The sequence below is a fragment of the Chroicocephalus ridibundus genome, chromosome 6, assembly GCF_963924245.1.
Source record: "Chroicocephalus ridibundus chromosome 6, bChrRid1.1, whole genome shotgun sequence".
Lineage (NCBI taxonomy): Eukaryota > Metazoa > Chordata > Aves > Charadriiformes > Laridae > Chroicocephalus > Chroicocephalus ridibundus.
The window spans coordinates 32,916,302-32,930,012 of record NC_086289.1 but is presented as its reverse complement, the minus strand read 5'-3'; positions in this window follow the sequence as shown (position 1 = coordinate 32,930,012).

Genomic DNA, 13,711 nt, shown 5'->3' with positions numbered 1-13,711 from the left:
ACTCTCAGACAGTGCTTTAGTTGTCTGTAAAGCAGAACATGGCATTTCATCAATAGCCCCTTTTCTGCAAAGACAAAAGGCAGGATTCTCCTGCCAACTTCCCCATTGCTGCGGTGATCAGCTGATCAAACTCTTTGGAAACTGATGTAAATTGTCTTTATTCCACTGTCTTCAATGAAGCTAGACAAATTTATACCCCCCAAGAAGCTAATCCTTACATATTACTGCAGTAGTGTACTACTGTACAAAGGAACATAGTTACAAAATTGCAATGCAAATATGGATAGGAAAAGAAAAAGAATCTCTCTCTTTCTTAAAAGCTGTTGTTATCCCATCAGATTTCTGCGGGACCACAAAAGCGCAGGCTACAGACTTTATTCTCTCTACCTTTCCTCTGAAGTTAACATTGTTTTAAACAAATACAATCTTTATAATTTTTTTCTTATCCCAAATCAGTTGCTATTTCCTGTTCTGCATTTAATTTTTAATAAGGAATTTTAATTTTTAATAAGGAATGTATACTCTGATAAAAAAAATAATTTCCTTTTGAATTACCAAAATGTTAAAACCACACTTCTGTGGCAAAGAGATGGCTCTCTGAAGAACAGAGCCATCTACAGAAATCTTTTTGATAATGGTGTCCTTCTTTCAAATCCAAACATTTCCTTGATGTAGAATACAAATTGAGCTCTAGTGTATAAGTCAGCTTGGATTTCAAAGTTGGCCTTTATACTTTGCCATTAATTAATTCCGTCCAAGAAATTCAAACAAAGATACAAACAAAAAAGTTCTCTAAATACGTTACATAAGGCATTCAGAATATTCTGATTCATTCCCCTCCAGGAACACAGCAGAGTTAAAGAATAGTGTACACAGCATGTTTAGACTGTATAAAAAGCACTAGAAACTGTAAGAATAGTTTTAAACCCATTTATTTAAAGCTCTCCATTATAAGAGCTATTGTAGAGTATTTGCTAATCAATCTACACTTCTGAGTTCTAAACAATTGCAGGCTTAATGAAGTGTACTTTTCTTCACTTTCAGACACAGGAACAAAGAGTTTCCTATTAAAAGGGAGGAAATGAAAGCAGAAGGCAGAAGACCTCTTCCAAAAATTACTGGAGCTTCTAAGCAATTTAAATATTGAATAGAAAGTCAGAAACTCTTATTTGGGATCTCTTTTTTAGGGGGAAAAAGATCTGAGAAAGACTTACTTTCCCAATATACTCCATGTACAACTTTAAGTCAGATAGGATGAGTATTCTCTCTGATACAATAAGGGAAGCCTCCCAAAATCTGGCAGGGAAAACTCATACAACTTACTCCGAATTATTTTAAATCTCATTTTGTTTCAACTTTCACAACATAATTAAAACAGAAATTGAGAATTAGGGTCAGTGGTCAGCCAGTATAGAGAGATCTTTCAAGCTGAGTAATCGAAAATGTTTTTTGCTGGGGAGTAAGCAAGTCAGTATGGAGGAAGAGCACAGCAGATGTGTCTATTCAGCCTGAAAGGAAATTAAGAGTTTTCTTTTTCTCAAGATTTACTCTAGTCCATCTTGTATAGAAACACAAGGGAAACTTATCCCTTAACATCTTTGGCATAAAACTCACGGGTATTCACTCACTTGAAAAACAGATCTGGCAGACAGGGGAAGAGGCAGAGTCACAAATGCTACGTCAGACCAAAAACCAAAGTGAAAAGCAGACTGACTTTGTGTTTCCCACTGCCCCACAATGCACAGATGCCATCTCCCTTCCTGCCCCTCCTGTGGCTGTGTGACAATTTTTTTTATAAGAGGCCACAGAGCACAGTTGATACCACACAGTGCTACAAACACCATTAACTTCTCTGAAATTTCCCAAGCCCATTATCTTCTACTCTTAGCTCTTTATTCTTTGGAGCACAACTCACAGAGAACTAATTCCTGGCAGCTCCTTAGTTGTGCCAGGATCTTGCACGATCATCTTTTTTGTGTAGCCCATCTGATTGTTTTCTTGTAATTTTATTTACTGTGCAGTAAGACCTAGAAAAGTCCTACACCAAACAGTATCATTTACATGACCTAATTTCTAACACTTGATTGCAAACATGCAGCATGAGAAAGGAGATACTTGTTATTCTCTTGGCTATTTAGTTAGAGATAGACCTACAATAATGGACAATCTAAATAAGGTTTTAGGTTAGAATGACTTGTAGCATTTTCTGGGACTGTCTCAGAAGATATAATTCCTATAAAGGGAACAGAGGTTAAGTCCAGTGCCTGTAAGGGCATAGAGGAGCATGTATCTTTCTATTTTTCTTGTATTGTTGTTATGATAACTAAGGCTTACGAATCACTATAATTCCATCACGCAAATTTTGAGGGGTTTTGGCTTTGTTTTTACCATACATTCTGGTTAGTGAAATCAGTTTAAATATTCATTGATGCCCTTTAAGCACTGAACCACCCGCACTGAAAGGCATAGAAAAAGTTTCACTTGCCTATTGAAGGAATCAGCTGCTGGGAACAATCTAAACCCAAACCAAGAAAAGATCAATGATTTCCCGCTTTCTTCCCTGTAATAAATTCCAAATGCTCTGATTCAGCCTTTCTATTCCACCTGAAAACTGAAGATGCAACTAAAACCGTACTGTGACACATGCCTGAATATATTGTCCCCTTCACTTAAATACACCGAGTCCAAAAGAAGCTGATACTTGCATTCTCATAGCTCATCTATCTGAATAGCTTTGTGCTCTCTCATGTGGTCTCTTTGCGGTCTCCCACTGTTGCTTGACTTACTGTCTGGAGATTTGGTACAGTGTCTCTAGTTATGGTCTGGAAAAAGATAAATGACCTCAGGAAATATAACTAATAACCACTAGGATTTTGCAAAGGATAAACAAAACCACCTGTGAGTAGCAATGAAATGTTGATTTGGATGAGACACTATCAAGTAGGAGTTCTACCCCAAGTCACAAGCAAGCTAAAAAGTGTTCATGAAACCACAGTAGCTTTTGATATTAACATGGACTTCAAAGGAAATAGGAAATTCCAGTTTTCTTAAGGAAACAAAGTCCACCTGATCCCACATACCTTCGCAATGTATAGACAAATATTCAGGCATGAAAAGCAGGCTGCACCATTTGTCTAACCAAAGCAGTATCATGCAAGGAAAATCTGTATTTTTATTGTGACTACAATTTATAGACTACATAGTATGGTATGCTGACAGATGAATACTTTTGCAGCATGGTGTGGGATGATTGCCGATTATACTAAAGGCTCTGTAAGGAAGGTTTCCATGACAGCATTCTGTGTATCACTGGTATTTTGGAAATAACATTCAGTTTTGATCTCTGACTTCTACAGATTTTGCTGTTCCCACGAAGCACTATTTGAGCGGGAAAAAAGCCAGGGCTAGCATTGCATACAGCCAGGAACGCCTGGAAGTGATATTCCTGTGATAAACTGTTGAACTATGTGATAAACCACAGAGCTATTTGATAAATGCACCTATTAAACACCTTTAATTACCTTTCCTACTCTCTGGCCAGTAACCATTCTGTCTTGGGACTTATTCTGAAGTTTTATGCTGTTGAACAGGTTCAGACAGCTGGCATTTCTAGTCTGCTGTCTACATTAAAATACAGACCTTTACTTGAGAACTAACTCTGCCTCAAAGCCCAAGAGAAGTTAGTTTATGAGGATGCATTTAGTACTCAACAAGAGGGGAGAGTTGGGACAGGAAGAGCCTTAAAAATAGTTCGCATTCAGATGTCCATAAAAGTTGTTCCAAGTAATTTTTTAATCTGTTTTACAGCAGTCTTATTCCTCCACATTCACACAGGGATTTTCCAAGGGGTCTGAAAGAGCTTGCGGCCCAGTTCCTATTGAATTTCAGTAGCATTCCACCTCTTAGCTCCGACGTGCTGCTCTGAAGACTATTAGACATGAAACATAGCCTCGGTACATGAGTTTAAACTAACACTGAGTATCTGTGATTTTTCAAGTACAAGGCCAAAATACAGATCTTCTCGCAGTGGAGGGAGAGGTCCTGTGTAACTTGCTGCTGGTTTGCAACTGGGGACTTTTCTAAATCCACCTATGACTTTGATAAAGCAAACTACAGTATTGTTTTATATATCTGTAAGCATGTGTGTACAATTTACATACAATAAAATATCTAACTAGTTGCAACCTCCTTAAGGAGCTTTTCTCTTAATCCATTTGAATTTCAAAGCATAGCTAAAATTGCAGGAGGATTTTAATTGTGTACAAGATTTGAGCTTGGATAAGTGATCCGTATGGATTCTTAATCTTTTGTGGGCAGCCAGTACTTCTTAATCAATGTAAAAAAGAAATCAGTAATAAACACAAAGAATGGGTGACATTAAAAAAGCATGGATTTTCTAGCATGTTTGGAGGTATGGCACAGAAAATTCCCTCTGATAAGGGAAAGAAGATGTACTCTTTCCAAAGTGCAACTTTTATTAATTGATTTGCCCACATTTCTTAGAGGATTAAGAGAAAAATTTGAAGATGTGGTGAATGAACAGTACAGCATTTCTCAGCTAGTCCCAGGGACAGAGAAGAGACCTATCCACACACTCCATTCCTAAAGTAAATCCCGAAGTGTTTTTCTGTATAAATGTCAGTCAGAAGCATTAGCCACTGGTGTCCCACCTTCATGCATGCTCCTTCATTTCAGGCTCCAAATAACCCAATAAATTGTAGTAATGTATGTTTCCATCCTTACAAATGCTTATCAGTAGTCCTGCACTGTGTCAGGAAAGCAGTTTTGCTGGGGCATGGCATGAAAATGAGGCTTTTGCTCCTGTTTTGAGGAACATATAGATTTAAATTGTGAAAAGCTTGCGTGTAAAGGATGATGTGATATCCTTTGATAACATGTAATACGAAATTAGAGCTTCCACTGGAATCAACAATGCACTGGTGGCACCACAGATAATCCAAAGCAGCACTTACTTTGTGCTGAGCTCTGGTACTGCCTAATGATCAACACAGTAAGAATTTATCTGACAGACCAGGGCTAAGAGAGTCCAAGGCCCTTGGCACAGCCCTAGTGGTGAGGGTACTACATGTGATAGTAATTTGTCCGTCTCTCTAAATTTACAGCAAGACAAGGGGTGAGATAAAGTCCTGAGGAAAAACACACAGGTGAAGTAGGGAGAGGCTAAGTTTATTGTAGCAACTTACTTTATCCAATACGAGAGGAAAGCAACACTTCTTCAGGGTCAGGTAAGACGCTCAAGAGAGATGCTTGGTTCTGGTAGCTTTTTTCTTCCAAAGTAAAAGGGTGGGGGGGTTTCTGAACTTGTAGCCAGATCTGCTTTGCTATTCACCTGATTTCTAGCCACAATTTTTCATCTTACAGACTTGTTCCATGTTCTTTGCATAAGGTCTTAAAAGAAATGTGCAGAAGTTTGGTCTTCCATTTTTGAGGAACACTGGTAATCAGGCCATGGTAAAATAGTTGATGAGATGCCCCTGGAATCTGTGTGATGGTCCTGCATGTAGTACTGTACCTTGCGACCTCAGCGTACTTATGCAGTGCAGAGCAGCACTCATTTCCATGCCTAAGGTTTGCTACTTTACAGGAGAGAGTAAATGAAGATGGGAAAAAAATGCTGCTCCACCACCGTCTTCCCTCTTTTTCTCACCAGGCTTTTGTTTCTTTGGAAGTGGTCCCTATCCTTGTCTTAAATATAAGATAGCCATTTTGAGGAGAAAATGCATGTAGGCATTTGCAGACTCTTTGCGATACAGCAAATTGCAGAACTTCCCTAGTAAACAAGCTCTCTGAGCCCACAGAGAGGGTCTGCACTTTGCCCTGCATCCCCAGCTCAGAGACCCTTCTCACACAGGGGGTATGTCAGGTGCCCTGCAAGCCTGATAGCTGGCTTCTCCCTGTTCCACAGTCCTCTTTGTAACATCACTTTGGAAAACACCACCCTTGCACAAGCCCTAGGAAGACAATCAAACAGAAACGTACAGTCAAGGGCAAAATATCACCATGCCAATGTGATGATAAAGTGTTCCAAACCCAGATGATCTGGATATACACTGTGTTCAAGCCAAAGTCACAAATAAAAATTAAGTATGAATTAACAAGCTGCAAAGGAAGCCAAAGAGGATTTTAGACTTTCTGCCTTTCTGGATATCCTGGCACTTGACAAGCTTTTGAGCTGGAGCAAGCTGCCTTACCTACGCTGGCTCCCCTGCACAGGGAAAGCTGAAGGAAGGCTGCAGAGGACAGGTACAGCTAGCATCCACGGCCAAAAAGAGCGGCACATTTCAGCAAACTAGAGCATGTAAGCATGCAAAGCATTTAGCTACCTTATTTTAAAAATGAAATGTCACAGGAAAGCGAAGATAGGTATTACCTTGCAAAGAGTTTTACTCCTCCTCAGAATATGTTGGCACCATAGGCCCTGTTATTGTGTACTTAGCAAGTTTCCCTAAAATCAAAACATTAAAAAAACTGCAAAGTATGCCAATCTTTCTTCAGTTCAGAGGTCAGGTTCCCTTCTGTGTTTTTTTTTTTTTTCTTTTTCTTACCAATGAAAAGTGCAATGAACACTTGAGCTGTAGAAAGTACACTGTAAAACCCCAGCTTTCAGACACGATTTTATAGAAGGTGGTAATGTCCTCTGGCTCCCTACTTGCTTTGGCTCCTCTGTCTGACTACAATGGGAGCTAGCCATGTAATATCTGATGCGTACAATTCACTTAGCAGCAGCTATTCTGCTTTTTTTTTCCAAAGAGAATACCACGCAACTCTAATCAGAGTTGATGCAGATCAATACGAGCCTTTCCTTTCATTATATTTAAAGGGACACATGATTTATTGATTTGTTTATCAAATTTTAGCACACGTATTTTCTGTTTTGTTTGCAGTCAATCTGCTATAACGCACAGTGGGTCTGTAGGCCCAAACATCATTCAGTACAAAACCAGAGTAATTCCTGGAAGGTGATTAAACAACTATATAGGCACAGGACACATTTATTTTATGTTGTCTTCAAGTTTGTACTATGTAGAGATCTCCACTTGAACACAATGAAGTAAGTTAGTGCCCTGCAAAAATCATTAAATCTGAATGTCCTTGCTTTCAAATGTTTTATAACATGGTTGCTTGCTGGACTTAAACACGATGTGCTATTTCTAGATATTTAAAAATAATTTAAAATTAAAAGCTAATTTATCTTGTGGTGTTGATAATTAGTTGAAACCAACAAAGAGCTGGTTAAAAGACAAAGGCCACATACTGTGCTGCCATATATCCTTTGCTTAATGTGCCTTTTTCTTCTTGTTTTTTGTTTGTTTGTTTGTTTTTTTGTTGTTGTTGTTGTTTTTTTTTAAACAATGTGTTCTGATCATACGTCTAACATAAGCTGATCACTAGAGTGAGGAATTAGGTAGGATTTACCTCACTGGCCATGTATAGACATGTATACATTAGAGATTTAGGCTAACAACTATCTAAGCTCCCTCTACAGTCCATGCAGTAGGACAGGCACCCCACTCTACTCCATCCTCACCTTGAGATCCTCTCCAGTGACCAGCTCCACCTAGATGGCCGACCTTGGCTACATACCTGAAGTTTATACAGCCAAATACAGAAGATACGAATCCCAGTTGTAGTGAAAAGCTGTTGATCAACTTTGCTTAATTTTGCAGGTTTGACCCAGCCCCAATATAATTTCCATGAGATTAGTGCATTCCTACAGTCAGGCAAATGCAAAAGGGACTTGCTGAATCATGCCCTCAGTCAAAAAGATAGACCAATGTTCACTTGTTAAAGCTTGTATAAATCATATGCTCTCCTTAACAGGATTAATTAACACAGTCTTAAGGATAAAGAACAAACCTACAGTTGTGCTGCCTCTGACCAATGAGAGGGGCTTTTAGCACCTTTGACCTTTCCTACTCCCAGTTGCAGTCCCACTTTCCTGCTCCCAAGTGCAGAAATATCATTCAGATTTATTTCCACTTGGAAACAAGGAAAAGGAACATGAAAAATAAGTTAATACGAATGAATGACAGAATGATTGCCCACTATGGAGGTGTCATCACATGCTAATAATTGGGTTTTTTCCTGGGCATAAAGCACATTCTAGTATTTGTGTCCTGCATATTAGCAATGCTGGAGCTGGGGGCAGAGAACACCCATTTTACTTTTGCTATGTGAATAAAAACACGAGCTTATGAGAATGACTCACTACTGTTCTGTAAGCTTGTAGGCATCTTTGCGTGAAAGATGAAGGCGTTTTAGATGAGCCCACTTGAATCAGTGCTGTCCTCTCAAGTTCGAGGACATTGTTCTGAAGAAGACAAGACTTGAAATGGCAAGAAGATTTGAGCTAATGCGTTAGTGGAAAAGAAATCCACCAAAGATCAGCTAAGAAGTATTCTTTACTGCAATACGTAGTTCAGCTGGGCTGTGGCAATCCCTCTGGTTAGGATTTATTTTGAACTTTGACTCCAGTTACACAACATTCCTGAGGGCAGGTGTGGTTATTCTAACCTCATTTTAGGGAGGTGGTAGGTCTGAAAAGTACACCAAAGGGCAGTTAATTTCATGGCAATATTTTTAAGAAGTTGTTTCAACAATAACAGATCGATCAATTTCTCCACAATTATTATTTGCAGGCTTAAAGAGAAACCTTTTTTATTTCCTGCCTCCATTTTTCACTGAACTCAACCTGTCAGGACTAAGCTGTGCTCATACAAATCCTCCCTCACTACCTCTGCCTGGCATTGCTGTCAGACTTGCTGTTGGCTGCTGGCTGCGCCGCCGCTGCTCCTATCCCCCTCTGCTCAGCCACATCTGTTGCTTGGGCTGCTGGGGGAAGAGAAGAGCTACTCTGGGAGCCCACAGATGCCCTGCCTGCCAGGCCCTTTCCTCTGAAATCTCCCTCTCCTCTCTGTGGCTACTGGCCGTGCCCCCACATATGGCCTGATGCATTTAAAGGAGCCACTCGGCTTGTGGGGTAGCACATATGTGCTTTGCCCTGGGGGAGGTGGTGTGAAGGCAGCCTGAGAAGTAAAGAGGTCTATAGGAGTCCCATTTGTAAGAACTGGTACATTCCTTTGTCACAAGACTGAAAGTACGTATGGTCTTTATAAATTTAGGGCTGTTATTTCTGGCACTGGTTCCCACTCTCTCACCAATCCTGGAAACCGTATTAGCAGGTACTGTGCAAATTTCAGCAATCAGTCAAACAGGAAAAATCTTGCAAAAATTTATCATCTTACATACGCAGTCATGCCTAAGAGACGACACAAGAAAGATACCACAAACTTGAGAGACAAAACCCGTTTAACAGGCTCTTATTCTTTAGTCACCCAGGACAATGTGTTTCTGTGTTGGTTTTGCTTCCCTGGGTAACTGTGCTGAAGCTGGAACACTTCCTTCACGCAGCCCAAATGCTGGTTTCCATTTTGTAGAGCTACACGATTCGATTTGCTTCGGTGGTTCAAAAGTTCAATGGGGAAGAGCTCCCGCCGAGAGAAGAGCGCAAGCAGCTCGTGCTAACAAACGGGTGCTTGCCTCGGAAAACAGCACATGTCTGTTCGCATGCATCCAAACTGCTGGCTGCTAAAGCATCCCACCGAGAGCGAGCCTGGCAGGGGAAGTGACTTTACAGACCTTTGAGTCGCCAGGAGTAACACAAACAGGAGCCAGGAAAAACATTTTGCTATTTAAAAGGGAATCGTTATATACTGCTTGATAAAGTTCATTGTACTGATCTGTGGAATCAGGAGGGAAAACAGTACCCAGTTGTTTGAGGAACGCCTTCAAATGTAAAATCTGACCCTCAGCTCTGTGCTGTTGTTGTGACAGGACAGAGACAAAAGGATACGCAAAACCCATAGCTAAGAAAGGGGAAAGTTGGTAGCTGAAAGAATCCCAGCTGCTGCATAAGGACAGTCACAGTGTGTGAGTCTGGAGGGAATCACCCACGTCCAGGGCAAAAATTAGTACAAAGGCAGAAGTACTTGCGAGGTTTCAATTATTGTGCCTTGCTAAGGTCAAGCAAAAGTATTTTCAGAGCAAATGAATAAAGGGAAAGCATACTATTATTTTTCTCAAAAAGAGCAGGTCAAAGCAGTGTTATTCCACAAGCATTATGTATAACAAAGAAAGACCTTCCTCAAAAATAAAGTGTCCTGCCCGGTGAAGAATCAGAGACCTCACTGGCACTAAGGGAGAAGAATTCAACCTATACAGTAAGCACAGATAAGAATTTTTCTGCACCAGTCTACTACATTTATATGGCATCTCTTATCCTGAAGGGTTTGAAAGACATTCAACATGCTCTGCAGTGTTATCAGGACCCTTCAGCTACCAATATATACAAGCTTCTCTACCATACCACATCAACAGCCAATCATCCCATCCCATCCCCTCTGCCTGGGAATGCTTCTCTGCAAGTGGGACAGGAGAGCTCACAGACGCAGGCAGGCTGCTCTGGCAGGCGAGGAGCCTTGCAGTGAGTCCTCCCAACACGCACACGCTGTGCCTGCTCTGCCCCCAGCACTCGCATTGGCTTCTCCGAGAGCACCCTAGCAACCTCACCATCTTAAATTTTACGTGCTGGGATATTTTACATATAAACCCTCAACGCTTCCTCCTGCACACACCTCACTGCTTGGCGGAAAAAGCATGTGCATGGCAGATGTTAGCCCCGCTGCTTGGCAGCTCCTGGAGGCAGGCAGGAAGGGAGCTGGGGAGGGCAGTGTGCCCAGCAGGCAATGATGTCCTTAGTGCTATCTGCCCACTCCAAAGGTACACTGAAATCCAGCTAGCCATAAGACTTTTCTCAACCACCTCTCCCTGCGCATGGTTTATAGAAGAACTGCATGGAACGGTACATCCCAGCACCACGTTGTGCATAAGCTACCAAAGAAGCTGCACAATCTGCTGAGCTTGAGCAGACCCAAAGAAATGATTTAGGACCTGAAGTTACCTGCAGGGCACTCCCAGCCTTTTGAGTCCTGTGCTTAAAATGTCTGTTTATGATCTCTTTTTTTTCCTTTTTCCTCCAACATAATATGAGATAATTCAAATGATGAAACCAGATGCTGGTAGAGGATATTGTGGGGTCAAAACATTTTATACATTATGGTTGAAAGAAAAAACGGTTACTAAACTCTGTGGTTTACATAAAGTGCTCTTTGTGTTATTTTTTAAAGGCGCACCAGTCCTAGAAATATTCAAGTTGGGTGGTCAGTATTTTTATTTCAGTCTTAAGCAACTGGTGGAAAATAGGAACAGACAAGCCATGAAAGCATGAGCCTACCTTTGGCTGCTTTTCTGGCAAGAAATCACTGCTCGGCCTGAAAATGCTGCCATAGTCTACAATAAGAAAACTGTGGATGAAAAGTTATCTCTGAGTATGTGTCAGTTTTAATGTACGAGGCTTTTATCCTGTGGCAGAACAAAGAAAAAAGTCCAAAACCACTGAGAGCATTGTGGCTTTTTTTTTTTTCCCAGACAGTAACAAAACTCCTGCATGTTGCTATTTGTGGTTTTTTATGTGTCTGTGCATCAGGAGCATGTGAGTTTTGATTTGCAATAGTTCAGACACAGGATAGGAAACATGAGTCAAAGATAGGCTTGTTTTCTGCTCTGAAACTGCCTTTTTTGCTGGCCTGAGATTGTTGGGGAGTGACCCTCAAATCCTGAAATGATATTTCTGCGTTCTCGTATCAAACAAGCTGCAAATACACTAAGAAGAAAGTTATGTCAGAAGCCACCTTTAGCCACTTTCCTCACTTTCAACCATTTCTCCCACCCTTTAAAAAATAAAATAAAATAAAATAAAATATTTCTAACAGTAAGGATAACAAAGCCCTTGAGAAATTACCAAGGAAAGAAATGTTGCAGTGTTTAAAGAGAAGCTTAAACAAACACATATCAGAGATGTGTTTAAAGCTGCAGGAGCTCAGCCAGAGATGCTACTTTGCAGCTGGAGAGACAGGGCACAGCTGCAAGGGCTGTCAGGGCAGCACTTGAAGGTGAAAGAGCACAACATCTCCTCTTGCACCTTCACCAAAGCAGGCTCCTATGCGGGGGGAAGTCCCAGAACTGACAGCCCCTAGCCAGCCTGACCTAAGGAAGATTAAAAGGAGAAGGATTGCCACTCTGCATGAGCATTCAGAAAGCTTTGTAGGTTCAATCAGGTTCAAACTGATGTTCAGCTACTTTGCTGACAAAATTGCTTTTCCTGCTTTCTTGTTTTGAGTATTTGTGCTTCAACAGCTGCACCTCAGTCACTTCTCCACAGAGCATGCCAGCTCCCTCCACAGTCGTGATCCAAGAAAGAGGAAGACTGTGCATGGGAAGAACTACAGAACCCTACCTCATCCTCAAAATCTTTCATCTAAAGACCTGATTGCATGCAAGAGGTGCCTAATGCACGCAGGCAACTGTTTTCTGCACTTACCATCACAGCTATAGCTGCTCAGTTTCTAGAGTTCATCTGTGGTTGATTCATCGTAAATACTGCTGAGTTCCTTCCTCTGCCTGCAAAGGCACAGTTCTGTGTCCTCATTTTCACTATTAGGATGTTTCTGAAAAACTCCTCATTATTTAGCACTTTGAAAGCATGCTGCCTCTTCAAGCATAAAATGTTGGCACTGGTGTACCCTGTGGGTTTTTATACAGTAAATCGATCAGATTATTTTGTTTAAAACTATTGTTCTAAATACAATCAGAGATTTCTGGCTCATGGATTGTGTTCATTTTGGCCTCATCACAGCTAAAATTCTGACTTGAAGCCCATATAAATATTTGCCCTTTTAGCATTTATTTTGATTCTAATCATATTCATAGAGTTTGTTTGATTGCTTTTTTAAAGAAGAAAAGTACTCATAAATCAGATTAAATAGATCACTCTGCTACATAGTTTTGCCACGAATCTCTGTTCTGCAGGGCAAGATATTATTTCCAGATTTTTCCTGCAACCTCTGTAAACATTTACTGACCTGTATTTGCTTTAACACACATTTTTGTGCACAAGCTAACTATTCTCCATTAATTTTATCTGCAGGAAGATTCTGCATAATGTTCAAACTCCATAAAGTTGTATACTCCTCATTTATTTAAATACCCCAATCAGTCTTAGCAAGTTCAGTGCTGTGCTTCACAAACAGGCTAATCCCCGTCTATTGAAGTGAGTCTTGCAATGAAACACTAACAGGTTTTAGGAGCGCACCCCAAGCCTATTCAGAAAAGATCCATTTCAGCCTTTAAGCACACGCATCTCTGACCCTGGTTTATCCAGGAACAGTGTCTGCATGTTCACATCTGGGGGCAGATTTTGGCTTCAAATTTGGGTGAGACGAATGGCTGTCAAATTAATATATATCTGGTTTACAAAAACAGAGTTCATGTTTTTCTGAACAAAAACAAAATTCATTTTTGGATTGACTTCAGCTTGTGGACTGACTCTCCCCACATTCACACATGTGCTTTGGCAAACGCTTTTCATAGTGAACTCAGGACAGGAATATGGAGCCTTTTAACTCAGTGTTGCTGGTTCAGATGAATAATTTTTCAGTGTATTTATGGTGGTGGGCATCCTCTTTTCACAGTGTATGTAGCAAAAGTTAGCATTTACTATGAGGTGAAGCCTACATGCTGCAGTGCTGCAATGTTTCTGAGAAATAGCGAAGGCAAGGGAGGGAAGGGACTG